Here is a 10052-nt window from a genome sequence, read left to right as displayed (position 1 = left end):
TGATACTAGATAAACCCAATCCAAAATACTTGAAACCGCCTTCCAAAATTCTAGTACCCTCGGCCAATTTTCAGGGACTTGATAAGCCCATTCGGAAATTGGTAACCCCATTTTCATACTTGATAACCCCAATCCCAGAGTCTTGAAAACCCCATTTGAAAACTCCAGTACCCTCGGCCAATTTTCAAGGACTTGATAAGCCCATTCGGAAATTAGTAACCCCATTTTTTTATACTAGATAACCCCAATCCCAGAGACTTGAAAACCCCCTTCCAAACCTCCAGTACCCTTTGCCAATTTTTAGGGACTTGATCATATTCGAATATTGGTAACCCCATTTTTTATACTAAATAACCCCAATCATAGAGACTTGAAAACCCCCTTCCAAAACTCCAGTACCCTCGGCCAATTTTCAAGCACTTGATAAGCCCATTCGAAAATTGGTAACCCTACTTTTGAGAGTTACTAACCCCCTTCCATAGAGTTGATAAACCCTTCTGCTACAAAACCCTCTGCCTATAGCAACTCTTCTAATGGCATTACAATTATGCTCATGATAGAAATAACAAAAGAAATGGATATTGTTTTCATTAAATGTGCTTCATGTATTACATCCCAATTTTGTGTATTACGAAAAACAATTTAAGTAAATCAAAAAATATGTAGCCATCCACTCATGTATTACATTAACTTTTTCTTATACAACCAGTTGTCTTCCAAAAAAGTGAGTGAAGCCATCCATGCATTATCTCCGGAACACATCCTCAAATACAAACCGCTTAAACCCTAAACAAGATAAATCAGAAACAGAGGAATGAAAAATAGTGCAAAACCCTAAAAAAAGAAAAGAAAAACAAAACCTAGATACAAAGAGATAGATGGTAAGAACTCAACATTCAAGTTTTCAAGATTTGCCAGCAACAATGGTGGCTGAACAAGGAGGAAGATGACTAGTAGGGTAAAAATCAAAAGGGTGATAATGGAAAAGTAAAAGAAGAGGGAAGAAGGAAAAAATAAGGTCAAAACGTGTAGTAAATGCCAAAGGGCATTTTCGTCCAGCTTTTACTGACAAGACCTCTTTTGTCCCTCGTTGATAATTTCTGTAAAGCATGGGTCCTGTTGATAATTTCACCTAATGTTTGTCCCCCATTGGTAATTGTTCCATTTTTTTAAACAGAAAAGGGAAGGGGAAAACCCAGGGACCAAGAATGTCAGAATAAACCCCAAAATAAAGATAAAATAATATTAAACATAACTTTACCATTCAAAAAAATATGGGATTTGCTAGGGTCCATCGCAAAAGGCATTTAGCGGCTGGTCTGTCGCATATTAGACCAGCCACCTCATGAATAAAGACAACAGCTTTTGTCTCCATTGACGAGGTGGGTGTCTGACATGCGACAGATCATCCGCGAAATGCCTTCTGCGATGGACGCTAGCAATTCCCAAAAAAAAAAATATTAAACATAACAGAGTGATGGGGAAGAAAATAAAAACTCTCTAGGCCCTGTTTGTTTCAGATTATACAACAAGTGATGGTGATTATAGCAACTGATTATGCCAAGCATCAATTATCAACATAATAAGTTGCAACAAAAGTGACTTCATCATCATTTCATAAGTGATCATGATACACTTACTGTATTGTTAAATGGCTAATTACCCTTCAATACGTAATAATTTGGTTATTTTACAATGCATTTATTAAAGGATGACTATTTTCACAAGCGCACTTTCACAAGCGCACTTCTTACATGCAATAAACAGAAAGCAGACAATCATTCTTTGGGGATCATAAATCCACCCAATCAACAAAGAAATTTGATTATCAAGTGATTAAAATTTTTAATATGGCACTTGGAAGAGAGACTTAATTAATCTCACGTCCGGGGAGATTTCCTCAAGAACAAGAAGAATAGAAGAAAATAGTTGTTTTCATTCATGCCCAAAAATACTACTGCATTCTATTCTCCTATCGAACATAGAATTCAAATAAGAAAGCTACTAAATAAGTTCCAGCTAAATATAGAAAAGAAAACTGTAAAAATACTCTTGCTGCATATAGGATAAAAAAACTGCTAAAAATTTTCCTGCTGCTGCCACGTTCATATGATTCCCTTCCCCTTCAAAAAGACCTTGTCCTCAAGGTCTAAAATCTAGAAATTGTTGTTGCAAGTCACGCAAGTATTCCCATGTGGCGTCCTCTGGATAAGTGTTTGACCATTGAACAAGGACTTGAGTCACTGCACGATTTCCCCGCTTAACCATCTTCCGATCCAAGATAGCCACCGGCTCCAATCGTACCCTACCTTCGTTATCCACATGGGGCAGATCAACCAGAGCCACTGAATGGCTTCCTAACTTCTTTTTCAAGAGCGAAACATGAAAGACGGAATGAATGCGTGACCCTTCCGGCACCTCCAACCGGTAAGCCACCATGCCAACTCGTTGCAAGACCCTCAAAGGACCATAATAGCGTGAAGCTAGCTTCATATTCTGTCGTACTGCCACCGTTGTTTGGCGAAAAGGTTGAAGACGTAAGTACACCCAGTCCCCAACTTCAAATTCGCGCTCAGTTCTATGTGCATCTGCGAACTTCTTCATGCGGTTTTGAGCTGACTGCAAATTATGCCTCAATAGGCGTATGAGGGCATCACGATCACGAAGGGATGTATCAATAGCGGCAACCACTGCATCACCTGGTACTTAAGGGATATATGTAGGAGGGGGTTGGCCATATATTGTCTCATAAGGAGTAACCTTAGTAGCCGAGTGAAAGGTCGTGTTGTACCACCATTCTGCAAGCTGTAACCACTTGACCCATTGTCGTGGCCGATCACCTGTCATACATCGCAGATAAGTTTCTAAAGTACGATTTAAAACCTTGGTCTGGCCGTCCGTTTGGGGGTGATATGCAGAACTGAAGCACAACTTAGTACCATGCAACTTGAAGAGTTCCTTCCAAAAAGCACTTGTGAAAATTGGATCACGGTCACTAACAATTGTCGATGGCATCCCATGTAGACGAAAGATGTTATCCATGAACACCTGAGCGACGTCGAGCGCTGTATAGGGTGAGAAAGAGCCTGGAAATGACCGTACTTACTGAGGCGATCTACCACTACAAGTATAACTTGCTTCCCTTGCGACTCCGGAAGGCCCTCAATAAAATCCATCGAAATATCTGTCCACACTCGCTCTGGAATAGGTAGGGGCTGCAATAAACTAGGAGATGCAACATTCTCTGATTTAGTTCATGCCCAAAAATGAAGGTTACAACTTATTTTCTATCAAAGGGACTTTCCTACTGCACTCTATTCTCCTACCGAACATAGAATTCAAATAAGAAAGCTACTAAATAAGTTCCAACTAAATATAGAAAAGAAAACTGTAAAAATACTCTTGCTGCATATAGGATAAAAAACTGCTAAAAATATTCCTGCTGCTGCCACGTTCATATCAATTTTGAACTCAAATTCATCAAACAAGCAGCCCTAAAAATCAAATGAAATCTAATCAAACAAACTGAAACCAATATCATCATCTGAGTCTCCGCAGGTTTTCTTTCTTCACTTCCTCCTTGGGGGCAAGTCACTTACAGCAACAAACTTGCTTGGATAAACAATTGATCAATGAGCTAAAGCAAATTAAATATCTAGTCAATAGAACAGATCGTAAACCGTCCTGACCTTCAACTCTGTATCATTGCTCAGTGTCTCCGTGGCAGATGAAAACTCTAATATTCTTCAAGGCCCTTTCCACTTCTTTCTTTTCTTCTCCAACCAAATCTCTGGTTTTCCTCTGAGAAAGTCTCACAGGAAGTCATAGCATTTCTGCAGATTGAGGATTATGCCAATACTCATGTAAACCTGTCACAGTGAAATCAACGTTGAGCGTTCGGCCCTATTGGGTTGGTTTAAGGCTCTAAAAGAACCCACTAAGGCCAACTGTACCTTCACCAATATCATTGATCCCTCCCATAAAGCTTGAATAAAGAGACCTTCCCACGGGGATGCATTTCTCTATTGGGCACTCTCACAGGATGAGACATATTTCTAGTAGCATCAGCAGGACTCTAGGAGTGTACGTCTGCAAACAAGTAAAGCCAATGGCTGATGAGAAAACAATGTATTTACATAAGTTCATAACAGAAATTTCAATTATTAGGGGCCTGAAAATGCATGTTAAAGAACAATCAATCCCAACTCCTCACCGGCAGGACCTTCTCCCATCCAGCAGGCAATTCACCAAATGAGTGACTTCAACTCTGCCGCCTCCTCTTTATACTTCTTCTCATTTTCTGAGAATTTAGCATTCCATTCTGCTGCAAGACCAACACCTTCTTGGACTTGGCGTCTCCAATGACTGTAAAAGAAGTGTGAGACACAATATTCAGCTGCAAAAAAGTTCATTTACTTGAGAGAGCAACACAAGTCCTTCCAAGTTGACATACCTCTTCACCTCTTTCACCCATTCACTTGATTCCAATTCATTTTTTTAGCAAAACTTCAACTCGACTCAACCCAAGTTGCACCCTTAAGCTCAATGGGAGAATTACAAAATGATGGGAGGAATGTTAATATTGAAAAAAAAGAGTACCATTCAGTTTCCTTTGAAAATACCTGTCAATTACTCCAACGAACAGAACACAAGGACAACTTTCCAAGCTTTGGAAACACAGCTTCTATTTTATTAAACACCCAAAGCAGTTCATCACAATATCTCCAACAGCAATAACCAAGAGGTGGGCCCCATTACCTATCTCCCTTGAATAGAGATTGGTGAAGAAGTCAAGCAACAGTTGCACTTGGATGGATCTCGACTCGACTTTTTGGGATTTGCCGAATCCAAACCTCGAATCCATGTCAGATCTCGACACGTGAATCTGAATCCATGCAACATAGGTGCCCACTAAATTCTTTAACCTGAAATGAAAAGATTAACATGTAAGTTGAATTTATATTTGTTGAATTTTAGCTCAAATTGATACATCCCTGATTTGCTCCATAGATATATTACACGAACATAGAATTTCCAGAGGAATAACCTCATGGAATATAAATTTGGAGAAAAAACTACAGTACGACAAATTCTTTATGCAGTCATGTTCCACTGAAGCAACATCTAAACAACACATTCAAACAATAATGAGTATTTAAGGTAAACCTATCTGTATTTAAGAAAGTACCCAATAAAGACATTAAAATGAATTTAATCACCACCAATCTCTATTCAAAATAAGTTTTGCATTAGTACACTAAGTGGCAGTTAAGCACCTGATAAGAAAATTATTTAGCCCCACTATTAATTAGCAAAGATTAAAACGAGATATGGCCTTCTTTACTTTTTCTTGATGTCCTTGATAATATGTAGCAAAAAGGCTGAGCAAATATATCCAACTAGATATTAGACTTTGGCTAGTGTATAAGCAAGATGACGTATTTTCTTGGAATATTGAGAATTATAATAAAAGGACAGAATATTTTGAATCCGGTGGACGTACTGTTCAATCGCCATGGACATGCACATTTCTGAGAGATTTAATCTCCCAAAGATAGATGCAAATTTTGCAAGATTGTTCATTTTTTCCAGTCTCAGACGAGGAAAGAACTAAATTCTGAATGGGTGGTTTTTTCTACGGAAGACAAACACCTAGAAAATCATCAGTTTTCTTAGTATTTGTAGACATTTCCGAGACATCATCGTTAATAAGTTTGATCAGACATAACTTGCAACATTTTTTGAACCTTCTCGTATACCTCTCCTTCCATAACTCAAAGGATGTGGAGCAAATCCTTCCATAATATAACTTTGCATCCAAAGATGAAATACTTGGCTCAAGCCATCAAATTTGTTAAAGTATAAAAAAATTAAATATTGCCTTCTCCAACAACATAAGCTTTTGGAGTAACTGGTAGTTTCACATGATAACATAGCAAATGCCTGGGTGGGTTCAAACCTCCTGGATAGCAAAATCCACATGCAATGGCAAAACCCAAAAGAGGGGCCACATGTGCCACGTGTGGGCCAACCCTAAAACAGGGGCCACACGTGAGGGGGAGTGCTAAAGTATGAAAAGATTAAATACTGCCTCCTCCAACAGCTTAAGCTTTTGGAGTAACTGGTAGTTTCATAAGATTGTAACTTGAGGGGTCCAAACAAGGTGGAGAGATAGAAAAAATGAACAGAAGTCCTTCAAATTGAAATTGGGCAGCTAATGGTATATGACTTCAAGATTCACAACTTTTTCAGAAAGGCCATATGGATACAACTTGTCTACATTTTTTAACAGTCCTTCATCTATATTGAATTTCTTGAAACGGAGTACGAGAATGGATCACTATCTATGTGTGTGTGTGTGTGGGTGGGTTGGGGGTGGGGCATGGCGGTTGGGGTTGTCAGGAAAAAAGAGTTTCATCATGTGCAAGTGATTTTGTTCTCTTAGCTATGGAATCTGATTTCCTTGCAACTATCTTCCCATTTTTTCCGGGTTCCCAGCACTATTTCCAGCTATGGATTCTACAATTCCTTACAAATCTTCATGACAACCCCTTCAGCCATCTTGACCCTGGCTAGCAACTTAGATTGAGCCCTGGGACTGATCTTCCCATTGGCTTTGATACAGCAGTACTCATAATGTAAGGTCAGTGGGTGTCATAGCTAAATTCCTCATCAAGATGACTGGAGAACCATCGACTAGATTGTCCCAGCACAACGATTAAAAGCGTCGTTGGAGCTTATTCCATTGAAGTAGTTAGGGCTCTAATTGAGTGAGCCGTGGATCATAAACGATGATCATATCTTAATTTAGCTAATCCCGCGACTCAAGAATTTGGATAGAGTTAAGAGAAATGCCTAACTTATAAGAAGAGGTAGAGACCAAGTACTCCCATTTCAAATCTTAAATTAAGCGATTTTCAGGGTACAACAAAGTATTGTCATTTCCCTTATATTATTACTTAAGAGTCCACCTCAAATCGTAAACCAAGCAATTTTCAGGGTACAACAACCCAATAGAGTCCTCTTCAAGTTCAAACTTATGCTTTAACAGAACACACCAGCTGAGAGATGCCTGAAGCAGCAACACTTAAGCTATTGGGTACTGAAAGTACTATCATTAGGAGCAAGACATTTAATAAGTTATGCAAACATTTTCTTCGCAACTCTCTGGTTTGTGGATTGCATGTTTGGCATCTGGATTTCTTTGGTTTTCTACTTGTCAGTAGGACATTGGTATGGGCAATATGTAGAGGCAGTAATTAGCAAATTCTCAACTTTTTGAATTTCAAATTCTGTTTACTGATGCAGCCTAATAATATAAGTAATCATGGACAACATTTTAATATATTGCTCTGCACTCATATACAAGAATATGACATTGTCAATACATTTCAGTGTTACATTGCAGGCAATATAATCAAAGTGTTTCGCTACTTATGATGTTATTCAGTGGTAGGTTAACAATAATATGAATGTCACTAAATTATTCTAGTATTTTCTAAATTTGCAGCCTCTCACTATTATGCATTTTGTTTTAGTATATTCATACAGATTCTCTGTTTCTGTTAGTATTAATGCAGAAAAGTTTTATTTATAGTAATGTTTCCTTGAAAGTAAAGTCAATATCGAATATTAGAAATTACAAAGTGAAAGCCAGCTCCATTCACCCATAGTGCCAAACACCCATATGCCTGAGTATTGGAACAATTGGGATCCATATTGCCTAATAAAGTTGTGAAGAGTGGTCCTAACACCTTTGCCAGTTGTCCTAGACCGTATCCTTGTTTGATTTGGAGAACATGGAGTTACTAGCCCTCAAGTTTCCAAACTAACTTCAAAAAATAATTTGTAGTATCTAATTTATTGTCCTATTTTACGTAAAATTAGTTTTATCCAATACTTAAGAATGTGTTGTAACCATTGTATTCAGTAGGGTGACTAGCCATGTCAACTCAACTCAAGATCACGACTCATACCTGGAAATCTTTCTGAATGCAACCATCTGCCTACACTGCATTATTCTTTTTAAAGATAACAATATAGCATCTGAACATAAAACCTTGAGTTATAGCAAAATGGAACAAGATGTCCGAGGAAAGACGGTAACAGAAAAAGCTTCCCATCCACAAAGAAGATGACTACATAGTATTAACCACTCTATAATTCACTATGCCTAAGTCCCTGTTCGTTTTAGATTGCGAAAACCGACTGTGAACCCCAAACCGATTCTCGGACTCAAAATTAAATTTGATTTTGAGTCGAATAATAGGCTTGAGGTTCACAATCGGTTGTCGCAATCTAAAACGAACAGGACCTAAGAAAAAACTAAATCTCGAAAAATCTGCCATCAGGAAAATAGTGCTTGAAGCGTCACAACAGCACAGAATGGCTAAAGCTTTCACTACTTTGATAGATGTAGCAGATGGGAATAGAAAAAACATCCCCCCTGAAATTTCCCACAAACTACTGGAAGTGGAGGGTGTTCTCAATGTTCAATGAAGAGCACTCCACGGTCTCTCTTTTTATGCCTATTTGCAATATCTTTAGTAGATGTACAAATGTGGTTGAAGGATGTTGAAATGAATTTGTTATAGATAGAATAAGTGTAGATAAGCACTCCACGGTCTCTCATTGACAGCTTGGTCTTCTTCATTCAAGTTTGAATTTTCCGAGGCCTCTTCTCTTAGAATCCAATCCTCCAGCCTACGACGCCCATCCTTTTTCTTTGCCTCCCAATCTACTTCATTAATCTATTGTAATCTTTGTTTATCTGTTTCTCACATAATAGAACATCGTGGTCTCTCCCATGGCTGTAGGCACCATTTTCAAACCACATAAAACACTTGTGTTATCATTATACTTGTTTTAATGTTACTTTTGGACGTAACATCGAATTAGGTTCGTCAGATTTCTACACCGAGTAATCATTGAGGGGGGAGGGGGGAGCCTCCCAATCAAATGATGCAAGCTGTTAAATTCATAGCATGTAATACGTACAATAGAGGATAAATCAGCGGTAGTGTCAACAGACGAATTGTACAAGGGCCCAGCCAGTAAGATTGCTAAGACAGGAAAAAAACATGGTTTTAGTGTTGAAAAGTTGCTACAGTCTGAAGCATCAGTCTTTCAATGATTTTAAGACTTAAGGATTGATCCAGTGGCCTTGCACTGCAATCCCTGCCCACTGACCCAGAAGAAATACTTACTAGCATGCAAGCTATAGTAGAAAGTTGCCCACACTTACCCAGAAGAAAGAAAAAGATTAATATAGTTACTAGCATGGAAGCTATAGTAGAAAGTTAGCCACAATGCACTCTAGCGAAGAAAAAGAAAAAATATTAACAAAGATGGAGCTTCAAAAATCAGCTCGGGTTGTACATCTAGAGGCATTCTAAATAGAATTGCTAACGATTTCATTGTTGGCTCTTTGAATTTATGGCCGCTATTAAGAATATTGTAATCCAACTCTCTAGACTTGTTTCTGTGCTAAAAAAAGAACCACATATGCTTTCATTTCATATATTCAGTCATAGGTCAGTCGCTGAGACTCCTTTAGGGAGTTCCGAATTTTAAAACCAATATAACATTATCTTTGTTGTTGAAACAAGTGCAATCATGATTTGCATACTAACCAACCATAGGTATGTTTGTGTGAAGGTACCTATTGGATATTACATTCTGGACTTCTTGATGTTCAATATCCGTTCAAGGCTGCAAATATAGATATTCTGCCTTTTGATTTTACAATGAGAGAATAGTGCCCACCAATTTCGCTTAACCTGAAATGAAAAGATTAGCATGTAAGTTGGCATTTATATTACTTGAAGTTTAGGTCAATTAGGAACATCTTAGATTTATTTCTTAGCTTGAGTACATAAACATAAAAATCCAGAGAAATAAAGTCATGGAAGGTAAAGTTGTAAAAAACTATAAGTTGAAAATTCTTTTCACTGTCATGTTCAATTGAAGCAATATCTAAACAAGTAAATAATTCAAACAATAATGGGCATTCAAAAAAAGGAACTAAATAATAAAGAATTGAATGACCTTGT

General features: G+C 37.9%; 1 long non-coding RNA gene across 7 annotated transcripts; it reads right to left on the bottom strand.

Moving 5' to 3' along the window:
• Positions 1–1916: 1916 nt before the first annotated feature.
• LOC143851899 (uncharacterized) lies at positions 1917–9756 on the bottom strand. 7 transcript variants are annotated; one of them, XR_013236550.1, is made up of 4 exons: positions 9662–9756; positions 4214–4925; positions 3690–4089; positions 1917–3225 (listed from the first exon to the last, which is right to left on the bottom strand). It is a non-coding gene; the product is annotated as an uncharacterized LOC143851899 (long non-coding RNA). The 7 variants fall into 7 exon arrangements; XR_013236552.1 differs by having other exon boundaries at positions 1917–3215; XR_013236551.1 differs by having other exon boundaries at positions 1917–3869; positions 3954–4089.
• Positions 9757–10052: the final 296 nt, after the last annotated feature.

The sequence above is a fragment of the Tasmannia lanceolata genome, unplaced genomic scaffold (genome assembly GCF_043159265.1).
Source record: "Tasmannia lanceolata isolate RefF3 unplaced genomic scaffold, GAP_Taslan_0.1 ptg000018l, whole genome shotgun sequence".
Taxonomy (NCBI): Eukaryota; Viridiplantae; Streptophyta; class Magnoliopsida; order Canellales; family Winteraceae; genus Tasmannia; species Tasmannia lanceolata.
Note: the sequence above shows the minus strand (reverse complement) of the source record. Positions and strands in the feature narration are given on the sequence as shown.